General features: G+C 39.0%; 1 protein-coding gene across 1 annotated transcript in view; it reads left to right on the forward strand.

Annotated features, from left to right (window-relative positions):
• The window catches only part of LOC311075101 (F-box/LRR-repeat protein 7), a 52,276-nt gene that overhangs the window by 16,320 nt on the left and 16,447 nt on the right, over positions 1–19,509 (forward strand). The gene's annotated exons all lie outside the window — the stretch shown is intronic.

Genomic DNA, 19,509 nt, shown 5'->3' on the forward strand with positions numbered 1-19,509 from the left:
TATTCAAACTGATTTTTTCTCCCATGAATATATGATTGACTTGAAGAATAAAAGCTGTATCATATACTTGGATATTTGTAGTATCACGCTCATAGCCATGCAAAACGCCTCTATATCTATATCAGATGGACTGCAGCTTTACTTTTATGTGAAAAGATTGTTTTTTCAATAAAAAATTTAAATAAATGTCCCATATATTGTCTTTCAATAATGCAAGCACTTTTCAAGTACTTCTTCATAAAAATGGCTGTTTTCAAGGGTTATCCAGGACTTCAATTTCAAAGCACTTCAAGTACTGTAAGCACCTTGTACGTTCTCAGGAAAGCATCATCTAGATGTTTTGACATTACAGTGGTGTGGACATTCCCCATTGCTTCCCCACACTGCACTGTAAAAACAGCTAATAAAAAAAGACAGTAAATCTGGTAATCCCTGTGTGAGTTTCCCTTGGCTCATGCATCATAGATTTTAATATACTACAATCTGCGCTGATCCAGGACAGACATATTCCACGTATTAGATTACTCTATATTAGAGATGTTTTGTAACATGATACTATCACTTACAACGTCCATTCTGGCAAACCATTTATTATATTTATCAGTGCATGTTTAAACAAACTTTTTCATTTATTAGTTTCATAGTCTTTTTGGTTTCATTACCGTAAATCTTGTCTACGAAAAGCTTGTAAATATTTCTACTGTGTTTTTGGCAAGGGATCTGCCGTGTGCTGAGGACTGAGTTAAACCATCACCTCGTCGCCAACCACATGCATATGTTTACAAAATGATTATGCAACGCTTTAGACCAAGAATGTGAACACAGATGCTTCTTGCTACTCGGGCTTGATCTTACATCATTGCACTACGCCTAATCGATAATGCAATGAAAAATACATGAGGTGTTTTTATGACTAGTTAAAGTTAACATGTTCAGAGTTGAAGCCTCCTGTGGTGAAAATCAAGGTTTCAATGTTGTTTATGTGTCTATGTGGTGTTTTTAATATGCTAATAGACAAACCATGTGTAAATTCATAAGTCGACTCCATTGCTGAGTATTTTCTCCTTAAAACTGCAGTGAACCAAAGACAGTCTCAAAAACACGCTTTGAAATCGCTGGTGTTTCTGACGTCACAAACTACCTTGTAACCAATCAGATCAACGTGTGATCGTCAACCAGTGGATCTCTGAGCTGAGTGAGTGAGTGGAGGCGGGGCTCATTTGCATATTCATAGAACCGCGAATACTAAATGAGGCAAGGGTGTCGAGTTACATTCAAGACAATTTTTTTCAAGGAAAAAATATGTCATTTTGGTGATCAAAGATGAGTTTTAAGGGATACAATTATTGACTACAGGGGGACTCTAAAGTTATCAAAATGTTGATTTGTTTAAAGCTAAAGTCAAACTTTTAACATGTTTATAGTTAAAGTTAGTTCAACTGTCATCAAGTCTATATTTAAAGTTAAACTGTTGAGATTTTTGTAGCTAGTTAAAGTTATAGTTAGTTAGTTAAACTGTCTTCATGTAGCAAGTTAAAGTTGGTTATTATGTTAGCATGTTTATAGCAAACTTAGTTTAACTGTTGACATGCTATGGCTCAACTGGCTTCAACTGTTAGTGGTAGTCAGATTAACTAAAATTAGCGATCTTAATAATAACATGTGGCACTGTGTTTTAATGGCACAATTATCTCTATCGCCCTCTTGAGGACTGGAGGCTTCTTACAGGTTTTTGCAATACGTATATATAATATGTATATGAATCCATTCTATTTAGCTTATCTTTATACTGCATGTTTAAATCTGACTGTTAGAGTTTAAAGCCAGTGTGTGGTTGGGCACCGACACAGATCCCTGGAAAACAGTTTTCCCGGTTGGCACGGTTCTTGTTACACTGGTACACACCCAACTCGGGCTTCCGGCCAGGAGAGTCGGGGCCAACTCCATATTGTCCTCAAAACGGGGTGTGTGTGTGAAAAAGAGTGAGGCAGGTGCTAATTGAGTGTGACCTGCGATTATGGTCGTAGTCGTAGTATTTCTTCGTTTTCCTGGCTCAGACGGCGGGGAACAATGAACATCAACAGACGTTTCACTAAGCAACGCCCAGCATTAATGAGGTGAACATAGTGTGTGTGTAAAGCAGCCAATTTGTGTGGTTCAGTGAGGGTGGCTCAAAACATTAGATAAATGAAAATGAGGTTAATATTAAGAGCAAGATGTGTGAAAAACTTGGACACTCTTTCCCCCTAAATTTAACAAAGAAATAATGTGATCACATAAAAAAGTTGAAATGTTAAACACACTGTATTGGCCGTTGTGGATCCAGTAAGGGAGTTACGATGTGGTTGCTAAGGAACTAGCCGCTGTTTAAAGTCAACATGAAACAGCATTCGCAACCTATTCTTTTACAAGTGAAACTGGAGGTTCAAAGGGGAAAAACAGTAAAAAGTGTGTTAAGCAGAATACAGCTAGACCTGGAGACTGTAAAATTGTCATGAAACTGTAGTTGCGCTCGTCTTTTCTTCTCTATTGTGTCGTATATCCGAGTGAAACGCTTCTGGAACAAGAACAAATGTGGGCGGGGCTTTATTTTGTCTGTAGGGAATTGATTGGATGGTTGTGGTTTGCTATTGGCTGATCTCATGTGAGTGACAGGTTAAAGCCCCGCCCTCGTCATCAGAGAAGAGAAGAGATGTTGCAAGAGGAACTTATTCTGATTCAACATTACCAGGAACAGGAGTTTAACACAATAATGATGATGTGCACTGATCAATCATTTATAATAAACACTGCAATATTCCATTTTAAAAACAAACAAGAATTATCCATTTTGATTTTTGGATTTCATGGTGACTTTACCATGACTTTTGACTAGTGACGTTTATTGAAAAGGGAAGCATTTTTAGAGGTGGAGTAATTACATTTTGATAAAAGATTATTTTGATGAATGTTAATTAACATAAAAAAATAAATTTAATAGTTTTGATTTCTTGTTGCCTTTTTAAACTCTTACTGCTAATAGCATAGTGGAAAATGTATATCCAGCATATTTAGATTCAGAATTAATGAATTTAGCAGTCAGTCTCAGCCTTTGATCATTCTCATTCTCAGTGAAGTATCTTGTGATAAATCTACAAACTCTGATTAATCGGACCTTTTTCCTTCATCTCAATTTTGTCACAGAAAATGGTCAGTCAGAGTGATTTATTTTTATGAACAATATTTAGACGTATACGTTGTACACACACACACACACACACACACACACACACACACACACACACACACACACACACACACACAGACTCACACGAAGACACACACACACACACACACACACACACACACAGCCATGTTTATGTGATTTGTGAGGACATTCCATAGGCGTAATGGTTTTTATACTGTACAAACTGTATATTCTATCCCCTTACACTGCCCCTATCCCTAAACCTACCCATCACAGGAAACATTCTGCATTTTTACATTTTTAAAAAAACACTGCTTAGTATGTTTTTAAAGCCATTTGAAAAGTGAGGACCCCCAAAATGTCCTCATAAGTCACGTATTTTCCAGAGTGTCCTCATTTGCAGGTGTGTTTTCATAAAAATGTCCTCAGTTGTCATGAAAACAAGTACACACACACACACACACACACACTCTCACACAGAGACCCTCACAGACAGACTCACACCAAGACACACACACACACACTCACTCTCACAAACACGCAGACTCACACGAAGACACACACACACACACACACACACTCACTCTCACAAACACGCAGACTCACACGAAGACACACACACACACACACACACACGCACAGACAGTCTCACACAAAGACACACACAGTCTCACACAAAGACACACAGACATACTCTCACACACACACACACACACACACACACACACAGACTTACACAAAGACACACACTCACACACACACACACACACAAAGACAGACTTAGACAAAGACACACACAGACACACACACACACACACACACACACACACACACACACACACACACACACACACAGGCAGTCTCACACAAAGACACACAGACAGTCTCACACAAAGACACACAGACAGACTCTCACACACACACACACACACACACACACACACACACACAGACAGACTTACACAAAGACACACACAGACACACACACACACACACACACACACACACACAGACAGCCTCACACAAAGACACACAGACAGTCTCACACAAAGACACACAGACAGACTCACACACACACACACACACACACACACACACACACACACACACACACACACACACACACACAGACAGACTTACACAAAGACACACACAGACACACACACACACACACACACACGATGTAAAGACCTTGAATCCCTTTATATTTTTGCCTTCAGGGACGGATGAAATTCACTTGTGTGTGACGGCTCTTCCCACAGGATAACAAACACATGCGAGTGTGTCTGAAATGTCAGGATATTTCATATTGTCAGTCAGGAGACTGTTTGACCACAGTGATGTGTACTTTCTCCAAGTATGGACATGCCATAAACACACACACAATGCCTGGAGGACTGACTAAGGCTTGGCATCGGGAATGTCCAGTTCTGTGGGAAATCATATACAGTGTGTGTATATAGTGGAGGCAGTTCACCATACTTTTGGGTGTGGTAATTTTAGTAAAACATACGTCTTCATTAATTGAGACAGGACGTACCCTTATGGGTTTTACATACAAACATAATAAACATAAATCATATGGTTGCATTATATTTAAACGGGATCCTGTGGTAGGACAGGGTCCAAAATTAACACTAACACACATACAAAGGTCAATAGCGACAAAATGGGAATACAAGTAAATAAAACGGAGTATTTGGCTAGTTAGGAAAGTAAATAACGTGGAGCAACCAACCCTAGATTTTGAGGGAACATTAAAGTACAAATGGCAATCTAATCCAAAGAGATGCAATAAATACAAGATTCAAAGTTGTGTTTGTGTATGTGTGTGTGTGTGTGTGTGTGTGTGTGTTTGTTAGTGTGTGTTTGTGAGTGAGTGTGTGTGAGAGTATGTGCAGTGAGTGTGTGTAAGTGTGTGTGAGTATGTGACTGAGTGTGTGCATGTGTGTTTGTGAGTGAATGTGTGTGTGTGTATATATATATACACAGGTGAAACTTGAAAAATTTGAAAATTGTGCAAGTTCATTTATTTCAGTAATTCGACTTAAAAGGTGAAACTAATATATTATATAGACTCATTACATGCAAAGTGAGATATTTCAAGCCTTTATTTGTTATAATTTTGATGATTATGACTTACAGCTATGAAAACCCCAAATTCAAAATTAGAATATTGTGAAAAGGTTTTCATAGCTGTAAGTCATAATCATCAAAATTATAACAAATAATGGCTTGAAATATCTCACTTTGCATGTAATGAGTCTATATAATATACAGTGAGGAAAATAAGTATTTGAACACCCTGCTATTTTGCAATTTTTTTTTTCTATTTTGCAAGTTCTCCCACTTAGAAATCATGGAGGGGTCTGAAATTGTCATCGTAGGTGCATGTCCACTGTGAGAGACATGATCTAAAAACAAAAAATCCAGAAATCACAATGTATGATTTTTAACTATTTATTTGTATGATACAGCTGCAAATAAGTATTTGAACACCTGAGAAAATCAATGTTAATATTTGGTACAGTAGCCTTTGTTTGCAATTACAGAGGTCAAACGTTTCCTGTAGTTTTTCACCAGGTTTGCACACACTGCAGGAGGGATTTTGGCCACTCCTCCACACAGATCTTCTCTAGATCAGTCAGGTTTCTGGGCTGTCGCTGAGAAACACGGAGTTTGAGCTCCCTCCAAAGATTCTCTATTGGGTTTAGGTCTGGAGACTGGCTAGGCCACGCCAGAACCTTGATATGCTTCTTACAGAGCCACTCCTTGGTTATCCTGGCTGTGTGCTTCGGATCCTTGTCATGTTGGAAGACCCAGCCTCGACCCATCTTCAATGCTCTAACTGAGGGAAGGAGGTTGTTCCCCAAAATCTCGCAATACATGGCCCCGGTCATCCTCTCCTTAATACAGTGCAGTCGCCCTGTCCCATGTGCAGAAAAACACCCCCAAAGCATGATGCTACCACCCCCATGCTTCACAGTAGGGATGGTGTTCTTGGGATGGTACTCATCATTCTTCTTCCTCCAAACACGTTTAGTGGAATTATGACCAAAAAGTTATATTTTGGTCTCATCAGACCACATGACTTTCTCCCATGACTCCTCTGGATCATCCAAATGGTCATGGGCAAACTTAAGACGGGCCTTGACATGTGCTGGTTTAAGCAGGGGAACCTTCCGTGCCATGCATGATTTCAAACCATGACGTCTTAGTGTATTACCAACAGTAACCTTGGAAACGGTGGTCCCAGCTCTTTTCAGGTCATTGACCAGCTCCTCCCGTGTAGTTCTGGGCTGATTTCTCACCTTTCTTAGGATCATTGAGACCCCACGAGGTGAGATCTTGCATGGAGCCCCAGTCCGAGGGAGATTGACAGTCATGTTTAGCTTCTTCCATTTTCTAATGATTGCTCCAACAGTGGACCTTTTTTCACCAAGCTGCTTGGCAATTTCCCCGTAGCCCTTTCCAGCCTTGTGGAGGTGTACAATTTTGTCTCTAGTGTCTTTGGACAGCTCTTTGGTCTTGGCCATGTTAGTAGTTGGATTCTTACTGATTGTATGGGGTGGACAGGTGTCTTTATGCAGCTAACGACCTCAAACAGGTGCATCTAATTTAGGATAATAAATGGAGTGGAGGTGGACATTTTAAAGGCAGACTAACAGGTCTTTGAGGATCAGAATTCTAGCTGATAGACAGGTGTTCAAATACTTATTTGCAGCTGTATCATACAAATAAATAGTTAAAAAATCATATATTGTGATTTCTGGATTTTTTTATTTAGATTATATCTCTCACAGTGGACATGCACCTACGATGACAATTTCAGACCCCTCCATGATTTCCAAGTGGGAGAACTTGCAAAATAGCAGGGTGTTCAAATACTTATTTTCCTCACTGTATTAGTTTCACCTTTTAAGTCGAGTTACTGAAATAAATGAGTTTATATATCTGTATATATATATATGTATATATATGTATGTATATATGTACATACACAAAAGAAAAGAGAAGAAAAACACAACAAAAACCATTGCTATAAACTTCTAATCTTCATATATCGGGTGAGTTCAGGTTGATTAGGACACTTTCTGCCACTGAGAAGACTGAGATGGCATAAAGCAATTAAACAAAACACAATTTCATGCCGTTTTCTCCATTTAACACTGAACATTGACTGGTGTGGGAAAGTCTTGAACCAAACCATAAAATGCCCAAAGACAACCATTCAACTGCTCAAAACGCCTCCTGCCAATCATCTTACCATCATTCATTTCATCTGGACTCATGATCCATCGTTTTTTGAGTGTAAGGACAGATGAAGTTCCTCTCTATGGTATCGGCTGATCCAGTGCGGTGGAGGTTCGGTAGCAAACACAGACTTCCAACACCTGCAGTCTTCGTCTGCTTTCCACAATCTCTGAGGCATCTGTTGTTCAGCTGGAAAAGGGAACAGTAGATAGACCACCCTCGTTCATCTAAACTTCAGGGGATATTTGAGAGTTTATTTCAAAGAACACCATGACGCTAATAAAACCTCTTTAAGGCTGAAAGATAATGCTCAATGGAACATCTCAAATATCTTCCCATTATGGAAAAAAAAACATCTAAAAGTGGGCAATGAAAGGAACTGCTTTGCCATCTTAAAAGGGATCTCCATGTCTCCCGTTTGCAAGACAAATACAACACAGACAGATCTCTCAGCTTATGAATAGCTAAATTTAGCTCTACTTGATTATTACAAATGGCCATACAATATGAGAGAGAATTTCACGAGCTAAAGCAGTTCAAACGCTCACAGTCTCCGAAGTTCACTTCCCTTATTTGGGATGTGGTTCAAAATATACAGTATAAGTTCAGGCCCGGCCTAGAAATGGTTGTCCCTGGGTAGTTTTCTTTGGCTACCCGTGTGTGTGAGGTGTGGTTTCTTCAAGGATGAATAACAAATGATGAGGTTTATTAACCCTGTTTGTGGTTCTACTTGCTCAGTTTTCTTCAGTGAGGAATTGAGCCGTGAATAATTCAACAGCTCTCACATATTTTTACCTCTTTCAAAGAGTTGCATTGAATTTTTACTTTTTATTAAAAAAAAAATCATTTTAAAGAGTTTAATGTATTGTGCAAACATACTGTAAATTTTTGAATTGATAATTTACTCAATGATCCAAAAAGACCATTTATCATAAATTTGACCTGCGCAATTTAATAATTAGGCTGCTGTTATTCCAAAAAAACACAAGATTCTCTACTTCTGAACTAACAATAGCCGCGTTTCCATTACCCTTCAAATTGCACAAATTGAAATTGCGAATTGAAAACACGTCCAATGGAAACACGTCAATTTCGTAAAAACTCGCAAAAAAGTGTTCACGCTCGCATGAGGGGTTTTTCAGGCAATTCGAAAAATAAATATTTCGCAAAACTGCAATGGAAACAGTTTTTGCGCATTTACAGGTCAGCTGACGTAGATGACGCGGTGTGTTTGGACAGAAGACGAGATAGAGCTTTTTATTAAATTCATAAAATATAGAAGAATTACAGGAATACTGGATTCTAAACCTCAAAGAAATGCCATAATCAAGACCATATTGGCGCGAGAGGAAAAATTACGTTTTAGTCGCATAACATTGGTTAATGGAAACGCCGTCATTTCGCAATAGAAAAAAATTGCATAAGTTTTGCGCAAATCTGTAATGGAAACGCACCTATTAAGAGTAAGATAAAGTTACGTGTCGAAGAGTGCTAGAATCTTAAAGGTACAGCAGCAAAAAACAAAATAGGTTGATGGTGATGAAGAAATGAAATGTGATGAATGGTGATGAAGAAAGGAAAGAGCTCAAGGAAAAAATAAAATGGAAAAATATATTTTAAATATGTCTTCTATGTGCGTTTACAATAGAGATTATGAACACTTAATGGAACATTTTTATTATTATCAGACAAAATTCTGAAGAAACAATAGTTATATACAGTAGTGGACAAAAGTGATGTCCGGCTTAGGAAAATTAACATAATAGTTGTGCTTGGAGTCGCCGGGAGTTTGATTGACAGGCGATCTGACCAATCATAATCTGCCATCCGGCAAATCCGCCATTTTGTCCGACAAATCAGTCAGGAGAGTTAGTCATAGACAGTATATAAACTGGACACAGCGACCCCATTGGATTCAACGGAGACAAGTGAAGTCAAATAGAAGCTCTTACTTCCTGGGGGTCCAGCGTACTGCGCAGACTCAAACTGAGCTTGACGACGTAGATGTGACGTGAGCAACCCGTCTGTCTTCTAGTAGCTGTGCCAAGAAGAGAAATCTAAATCATTCCCTTCCGAAACTTGCAGAGACGGACAGTGTGAGTAGGTGTCCATGAGCTAGGAGCAGGAGCAACTTTTAGTAGGTATTCTGATTAATTATTTTGTCACTTTGCCTCCACGTCCCCGCGATTGCCCGCGAGCTTCTCCTCCTGTCCATATGGTAATTCTCTACTGCGCGACAGAGAGTCGAGTGGTTATGACGCAATCGTTAGCCTATTTTTACAAAAACGGCTTCTACGGGGCCATAACGGAAGCTACAAGGTAATGAAGACTTTTATACATTTTCATGTTTCTTTAGAAATAAATAATGGACCAATGGAGTCATTAAATGCCTCAGATGTGAAGTTATTCGCTGTCAAAGTGACGCCAAAATGAATGGGAGTCAGTGGGATGCTAACAGCAGGTGGGGGTCCGCTAGCCAATGGCGGCGCCCGGGGGTACCTTCAAAATAATAGAAAACCCTGCCCCCCTGGAGTTAGTAGATTAATGTCGGTGGACTCGAACTTGAAAAACGGTGTGTACTGACGTCTTTCCGCGGTCGCAAACAACATTCCTTCTGATGTTCATTTATGTTTATTAAACATGGAAGATTGTGAGACGTAATTTTTGGCCAGGCTGTCAAACAAAGAAATTACGAACACATGCAAAAACAAGAGAGAACCAATGAAATATTAATAAACTGATTATGTTTGTCCAGTGAGCTTTTTGTTTTTCTATGCATAGGAAAATAAAACCTGTAGCTGTAGTTTTTATTTTGCAAAATAAATACTTAATGTATATTGATTGATCTTTTATAATGTTCGAATTGCTTCCATTTATAAGGTCCCGTACAGTGATCATCTCAACTCATTCTGAAAGATTAGAGCCACTGTTACACACAGCAAGTAAAGTGTAAATCTCAAAGTTTATCTCAAATTAATGGACTTTCCGTCCTTATACAAAAGCATGGGAGAATTCCCAGCAGGAGTGATCTAGTATCCCACTGTAAACTGGTGTTTCTGTCTCACTGCCCACGCTGAGGTGAAGTCTAACTGTATTCAAGCTCTCTCTCTCCTCATGGGCGGTCAAGCGCTCCTGTCATTAACAGTTGTTTGTAAACTTCCTGATTACAGCATTCCCTCTTCATGTGTTCTCATCATTCAGATCTGCACGACGTGTGGGGCGTGAGTGTCGATCTAGTGCAGATAACAGAAGTATGAGTGCAGGTTTGTTATACACGGCCTCAGAGACCTGCGCTGAGGAGTAATGGGGTTTTAATAAGGCCAAGTGACAGAACTGATTACTGATGCCGAGCACTAAATAACTGCAGATTGGACAGTTCAGCCCAAGTAAAAGCTATTCATCAACTTCTCCCGACCGACTGCATTGCCAAAGACGTTCAGCTTCAGTAAATAGCCTATTGCATGAAGAGAGAAGTGGGGGAGTGTACGGCAGATTTATTTAGCCATGGATTAAACTGTACAATACCAAAGTCAAATGTCATAACTTAAACCTGTGCAGTTTGATATATCCAGTTCTTTGTGTCATTTCCATGATATATTCATTGGGTGTATGATGCAAAGATTTACATAAACTACCCTCTGATGGTTTACTGCTTATCTTTCATATACTAATGAATGATTTCAATGTCTTTAAAACAGTGAAATGGACATTTTCTCCTTTTGATAAACCATACGCATTTGTTTGGTTTGCAATGGACTAGAACGATTGTGAGTGTGATAATACTTTCATACAGCAGATTAATAAACAAAATATTAATATTGAGTAAGCAACTTTGTCTTTATCCGCAAACGAAAGTGATTCCAAACTAAGCCAAAAGCAGAACTGTTATGCATGTCCTGAATGAATATCTGATTTTTTTTTTTTTAACTAATCGAGTGAGTTATTCAATGACTTGCTCACAGAGACGGTCACTTATTTAATTCCTGAACGAATCAGTGGTTTTGAACCAAACGGCTGATTCAATGATTCCTTGACTCATTCATAAAGACGTCATCGACTGTACTAGAGTAATACTCTAAAATAACATGCACAGTAAAAACACCCTACCAATATTGTCAAATGTAAAATCAGGTTTTTAAAGGGAGTTCTTATCATGCAACCTTACTAGCCTATAAATCTCATCTGTTCAGATAAATCAAACAACATTTAGCCATATATTCAATTATACCCTTTTTGATGTTATCTATAAATGTAGGCTATATATATATATATATATATATGTATAATTCTACTATGTTTTGTAGTATTTGGTGGAATAATTTCTGTGTGCCTTTGTGTGCATTCTTAAGATCGGCCTCTGCTGAACTGACCCTAACAAACTCAACATCATAATTCAGATTCTACAATCATCTTCACTGAAGTTGATGGAAAACAGATATTGAGGTTTCAGTCATGTTTACGTAAGACGGTGAAAGATGTTGAGCGGTATGTATGTCAGATTAAATGTGTTCATGTGCACGGATGAATGAGCCATGAATGCAATGTGACAAATTACTCTGCAGGAAAATGACTTCATAGCAATGCTTGACTATAGCTGACGTTACTACAAAAACAGCACAGTCCTAAACCGTTCACTAGTGACTGTCCTGAGCACATGGAAGGCAGCTGATGGAAAGAAATATTCCATTTCATTCTTTTTAAAGTCCTCCAAAATCTGTTACTGGCAAAACATCTACTAAAGAAATATTAGCTCACCAAACCACAGTTAAGCACCACTTCATTTGCTTCTTATGGGCTGCAGGTGTTGGCGATTCAATTACTCCACCCAGACCCGCCGTGACCAAGGCTACGTCTACATTAATCCGGATGGATCTGAAAACTGAGTTTTCGTTTAAAAACGCTCTCCGTCCACACTAGGGTTTTCAGGCGTTTTCCAAAAGTTTCTCACCCACACTGAAACGTTGGGAAAATGCTAAATTTATCTTACAGCGTATGTGTAAACCCTCATAAAAGCTCACTGAGATGATACAGACAGAACAAGACAAAGTTATCACGCAATGGCATTTTATTTAGTTAAATATCTCACCATTCACATTTCCCAAGGCAATGCTGACGTGTGCAGAGGGTAAACCTAACATAGTATTGCACAATCGACCATTTTTAAACATTTAAAACGTGCCTCTTTTTTACAAAACTAAAAAAACTTACCAGTACATACAAATCCCTAAAGTTTCCAGCTGAAATGAACACTAGAGGCAGTAAAACAGCAAAAATCTTTATTCCTTTTCACACTAAATTATGATTACAGAGGCAGATTATTAAATGTTTGTTTTTTCTGATGTAGTAAACTTGCTCTGTCGCTCACCTGATAAAGCTCCGCACTTGTGTTGTGAAGCGCTGTGAAACACGAGTCTCGATAAATTAACTCAAAGACATGAAGCAGATAAAATAGCATGGTTGCTTCATCAAGTTTAGTTAAGGTGGTACGTTATTTTTGTAACGCGATAGAGCACTCATCAGGCATTTCGATTCAGAACTGCTGCGATACGTACAACAACCAATATAATAAAACGTCGCCAGTTTCGGATCAACCTGAAAACGCTTTTAGTGACGCTCTCTGGACATTTCACTTTAAAAGGTGTTGTGAAATGTGCAAGACTCAACGCAATGTCAATTTGCACGTTTTTCCAATGAACCTGGGTTGGATAAACCTCTGCTTTATTGTACCAAACAATATCCAACTTAAGGCCAGCAAAGCGTTTTTAGCCAGCTGAAAATGCTAGTCGCTCTGCTGAAAACACCTAGCTGTGGCCGCTTGAGAGCGTTTTGCTTGCTATGATATGAATATCTGTGGAAGTGTTACTAGTATCTCTTTCACAGATAGTTTGTGTTGTTTTTATATAAAAATGTCGATCCAATGTTAAGTATTTGCTCTGGCTCTTGTTTTAAATTATTTTGTTCCGTTATTATGCTAGCTGTTGTTTTCATCTGTTGATGTTGTACAAGCAGAATGTGGCGGTTGGTCGGTGTGGTATTAGTCCCGCCCCTCCTCCACTGTGATTGGACGGCTAGGTAAAAAGTGACAGTGATGAGTGCAGCGTTTTACCCAAAGTTGATTTTTTATCTCTCGGCGACCTGTAAAAAATGCAAAGCACTCATCACTTCCATTGAAAACTATTGGAAAAATACACCAGTCGCATGAAAAAACGCTTTGGTGGACACAGGTCCTAAGGGATTCTCACCCTCATGTCATTGAAAACCTAAAGGACTTTCTTCTGCAGAACACAAACGAAGATATTTTGAGAAACAGTGGGGTCCAAACAACATTTGAACCCACTGACTTCCATTGAAAAATATATTTTTGGGTGAACTATTCCTCTACTAGTCTCCAAACAATTTTACCATCAGCTGTCAAATCTGACATATTTGTATTATAAATGCTCTGGGCAAGGTAAAGGCTTCATTCAGTCAAAATTGTGGTTTTGGCTCTTTTGGTTCAATCAAGAATCAGAGTTTCGCCTAGTCCTGTTGTGTTTGGGTCTTTCCTCAAAGGAGACACCCTGTTGGTATGAACCTCTCAATCATTAAAAACACAACTGAGAAAATATGCAGGTCCTTACCCTCTGACTGAACCATTACACGGGCTGGGTTTGATGAAACCTCACAGCGCCCAACGTATGATCCAACACCTCTCCATAGAGGGACGCAGTTTTAACCGCGAGGTTCCTAAACAACAAACTTTTACGATGTGCTTGGGGATAATAGTTCAAGGAATGTTGGAGCATTGAATCTACGGACTGAATCTGGACAGTATAACATTACCTCATGAATGGCTCTGTTTCCAGGTTGGGTTTAGTCAGTCAGCTCTCCAGATGTCCATGACCACATTACAGCAGTCACCACAATTTGCTTCTTGTCATAACTATATAGTGCAGGGGGCCTTCCCAGAACATCTCGCAAACACATTATGATTTGTGTGATCTGCGAGAGTTCGAGCGTGTCTGCTGTGCACATGTCGGGGTAGATATCATTAAGTTTCAATCTTTGATATTCCAGGCACGCTGCTTACGAGTCCAAAGGAACTTTTGATTGCCTGTATTTCAAGGTGCTAAACGATACTGCAGTGCCATGATGGAAATCGGATGGTGTTTGAGGTGTTAAGCCAATGATTAGGTGTAAAACAGAGCAGATCTGTGGGAACGGGTCTCTTGACTGGTGAAATACGGTTTGGGAGGGAAGTGAAACACAATAGTTCGCCTGTACTGTAGCTTTTGCCCTTATATCTCTGCAGCACGTTGAGATCTATGAGCTGTGGAGAGCAGAAGGGGACGGATCGGATGTCCTTGCAGCAGATTTTGTAAGCCTTGGAGGAAGTCCTTTGGGTATTTTTGTTTTTCTTGCTGAACTTTCCAAGAGGAGGACAAGCCCGGGTCGCACATGCTCAGTTAAGACCCATTTCCCCAAGAGTCTTCTCCGATGGGGATGTGAAGGGAGACGTTGACTATGTTGTGCTTCAGGGTGGTGGGAATATGCTTTTCCATGTTCTTGTCTGAACCTTCAATAGAGACAGAGCGACACGCGTCATAATCTGAAGACCATGCCCATCGGGGGGGAAAACAATCCATCCGTCTTCATTGACTTTGTATGGCGTGAAGTCATTTCTGACTTATAACAAATAGAAACAGCAAAGGGGTACAACAAACAAGCTAAAAAACCCAGAAATAAGTTTTATAAGCTGTCGAAGACAAAAAACGAGCGTTTAAGGAGACAAAAGTGGATACAGGCAATAAGACGTGAAGCATCAGCTGGAACGAATGGATAAATTGTGGGATCCTGACACACAGTATGCACTAAAAATACACTACGTGTAGAGTAAACATTTTGTCACTGGTAAGTAAAATATCCAAATGTCAGTTTATATATTATATTTCTGTAAGCTAAGCAATCCCTGACGCCGGTTACGTTCCCCTCCAGTGGGCGTAAGTTAGTTCTCAGAGTAATGAGACACGTTGCTCTCTGTCTCAATCCACTTTTGTGTCCTTAAACGCTCGTTTTTTGGGGTCGACAGCTTATAAAAACCTATTTCTGGGTTTTATAGCTTGTTTGCTTTAGACACATAGCAGCTTTAAGACATTGTTTTGTTTTTTGTTATAAGTCAGAAATGACAAGGAGGCAGCTTCTTACAATACAAAGTCAATGGAGACTGTGTGGCCTAAATGTGCTCTGTCTCTATAGTTAAGGGTTTAAGCCTTCAAATGACGCAACTTGTTGATAGGAAATGTGCTATTTCTTCTCTAAGCAATCATACTTACAAATTTTGCAATGCAGGGATACCATACAATAGGCAGAAAAATCCCAAAGACTTACATTGAAGGAGGTACACAAGCAATATAAAAAGACCAGAATATCCTAGAAACTGCATAGCAACACCCTGGCAAATCCTTAAAGGGATAATCCATCCACAAATGAAAATGTTGTCATTACTTACTCAACCTCATGTTGGTCCAAACCTGTATGAGTTTCTTCTGTTGAACACAAAAGAAGATATTTTGAAGAATGATCGACAGACAGTTGATGGACCCCACTGACTTCCATAGTTGGAAACAAAATACAATGGGTTACATCAACTGTTTGGTTCTTCATTCTTCAAAATATTTGTGTTCAGTAGAAGAAAGACATTTTTAAGTGAACTACTCCTTTATTAACTACATGTACTTACTATAGAGTTATGGTAACGGTTAGGGTTTAGGGTTAGTTACTTGTAATTATGCATAATTTACTGTTATTACTATAATAGTGTCACCTTACGTCACCTTAAAATAAAGTGTTACCAAGATTTTCAATCACGGCTACACCAACCATTTCTGTCCCAGACAGTTTACTTCCTTCATTCTGAATAAGTGGCGTGACATTGCCAATGTCAATTGAGGAAAGAATAGTGTTTCTCACATTCTACCAGCAGTGTTCATTTGGCAGAACTGCACATGTGGAAAGATGGGATGGAAAGGATCTCATCAAACGGGCACTTGATGAAGCCAAGCGTTGCTGCATTAAAGCTACTGGCAGGAATAAGACCGACTGCACTTCACACACTTGAGTCATCTTGGCCAGAAAGGTTTAACTCATCACCAGACTCCCTGAAGAACAACTTAACAGATTTTTTACTGCTGCCTGGACCTTGGGAAAATTAGTTTTGTAGTGCCAAATTTATCCTCCCCCACTCTTTCTCCTTCATCATCTGCATTTCTTAATAATTACCTCTGACTTGTTCTATTCCCTGCTCTATCATTCACTTCTGCCCTCCCTGTGTTTCCTCACAGCATGTGCAGCAAGTTTCACAGAAAGTATATTTAGTGGTGTTTGCAAAGGCAGAGTCAATATTATTATTGCTCGTATTTAAGGTTAGGGGTTTGTTATATACTCTAATCTTAGGTATTAAACCTCACCCTAACCTGCCCGCAATGTTTGAGATTCTGACATGAATGATAGGAAAAGTATGCAATTGTTTTACTAAACAGTCAGACCAACAGTTTTTGAGATGTTCTCAAATATTTTCTTAACATCTAATTGTTTTGTCTTAAATATGCCACATTATGCCCTTTCACAAAGTCTTGATGTTGTTTTTGAGCTCTACTAGAACAGGTTTTCCCGCTTGAATGTTGATTATTTCCCCATATCCTCCATTGTTGCGGCTCCTCTCTTCCCAGTCTGTCAGTAACGCTCTGGACTGTGTTTCCCGAAAGCATTGTTAGCCAACTATGGCCTCAAGTTTCGTCGTTATCAGCATAGTTTAACTAGTCTGTGTTTTCCAAAACCCTAGTTCTAACGAACATTCGCAAACAGCATCGCAGAGTTGTGTGTTTGGAGCGACAGATCTCCTGTGGTTAGAAGCAGAGTTTCTAGTTTGCATGACATGTGGACTCAATAAATCCTGATCTTGAGCAAAATAAGCAAGCTGACATTCAGTGCAACCTGTGTCTTTTATCTAGAATACATACAAATGTCATTTACGTCTTTTAGTTTGTCAAGAGATTTAAAGCGTCATTTTTGAAGAGTGCGCATGTGTGAACGAGCTCTAGTGTAAGAACGAGCCTATGACTGAATCTGGAAATAAAGCAAAAATAACTGCCATGTCAAAAATTTATTACAAAACATCTAGCATTAATTAATCACAAAAAGATAGATTTTACTCCACTAAGTGCGTGACATCATTAACCAACGTGGTTGAACGACCAATATGGAAACAGTCGTGACTAGCTAGTTGATTTCTTCAACGATGAATTGTACTACGGTAGTTAAGCAGCGAGTGACGTCTCTGTACGGGAAACACACCCCTGTTTAGTTCCTGTCCCTATGAAGCCCCTCCCTCTGAAAAGCACACTGTGCTCTGATTGGTCGGCTGGAGCAGTGTGTTGTGATTGGTCGAGCGCTTCGAGTGTGTTTGGGAAATGTCCCGCCCCTTAACATAACCTCCAGTTTAACACACTACTAACTAACTCAACCAGGCCCCGCCCCTTTATTCTGCGTATGAATTATTTAAATGAGGAATAATGTGACGTGTTCGTTCCCGGAAGAAACTCAAGACTACAATGGAGGCGTCTCAGGGACGTTATCCCAGTCTTTATCCCATTGCTGTCCAGTGGATGTTCTATTCAAGAACAGGCAATAGCACAGATGTTCATGATCTCATTTTGGTCAAAGCATTGACTAGCGTCCAGTGATTAGCTAACGACTGATCATTTCTTTTGAACATTTTGATCAGTTCTGTTTTGTCCATCACTGGGAAATATCATCTCGCTGTGGTTTCCCACTTGAAATGCACATGCTTTGCTTTCATATGCTTTGTCCAAGTCGAAGAGCAGATGGTTAACCTGTTTCTCTGATATCTCAGGCCTGTGGATTCCTCCACCATATGCAGACTTTGGCAGTTCACGTCAAGGTCAGGCAGCTGGAAGAGATACGACTCTAATTATACATTCAAAAACAGATTGGAGAAAGTGGAGAAATTCGCCAAAAATGAAACATCACACGTGCTTCCGAAAACTCGCCTACAGATGAACACAGTTTATAGTCGGACAGCATTGTACCAACTTACTTCCCGTAATGTTTTGACTGTGCGAATCACTAGCTAAATATATGACGCTTTTCCCAAGCCTGAAATATGCTTTGGCTGTTCCTCTGTGTTTTGTCTAGCGAGTGTGTATTTGTTTTACTGTAGTTCAAAGATTGTAGTTCAGCTTTGATAGCGATTTTTAAAAGTGAATGTGATCTTAGTTTCTAGGCCTTGGATCAAACAGGCAAAACAATGTAAGGGCAACCACAATTCAATTGAAATCCATTTGAGAAATGGAAGTTAATTAACTCTTGCTATATAAAGAACATTCCCTTGATCAGTGACACATGTAGTTATAGCTTATTAACTGCTACTGGCAATCAACAGCTCGCAGTGGGTCTTGGATTCAGATGCTTCGTATTCATTAAGAAATGTGGGAAACATTGCAGAACTGTTTAGCTAGTGCAACTACTTAAGCTTTACAAGTTTTAGTTCAACTAACAGCCATTTTTACTCTCTCTGTCTCTGCCTCTGAACATATTGATTCTAGTGAATCAGTTCTTTTAGATGATTCATGTAAGTGAACCAATTCAAAAATGATTCACCTACATTTAAAGGTCCCTGCACTGCATTTTAGGTCTTATTTATATCTTGTTTTTTATAGATTTTTTAAAAAGTTTTGCTGTGTTTATTACTGTTTTATCTCCGTAATCATCATTTCACTCATCTGAAGCATTCATTTAAATGATTCATTCTAGCAAATCAGTTTGCTTGGATGGTTCATTTAAATGAATCAATTAAAAAAAAAAAATTCACTGAATGAAGTTTCTGAGCTGCATTTTATTTTTTATAGCAAAATATTTAGTTAAATGCTCTGTTTATTACTGTTTTCAATTTAGATATACAGTAAATTGGGGTAATTTATAAAATAAGATTGTCTAATTTTAGATGAAAAACCTTAACTTAAATTTTACAATTATTTTAACTGAAATAAAATATGTTGAAGTACTAAAAT

This window comes from Abramis brama (genome assembly GCF_963993115.1).
Source record: "Abramis brama genome assembly, chromosome: 24".
In the NCBI taxonomy this organism is placed as follows: domain Eukaryota; kingdom Metazoa; phylum Chordata; class Actinopteri; order Cypriniformes; family Leuciscidae; genus Abramis; species Abramis brama.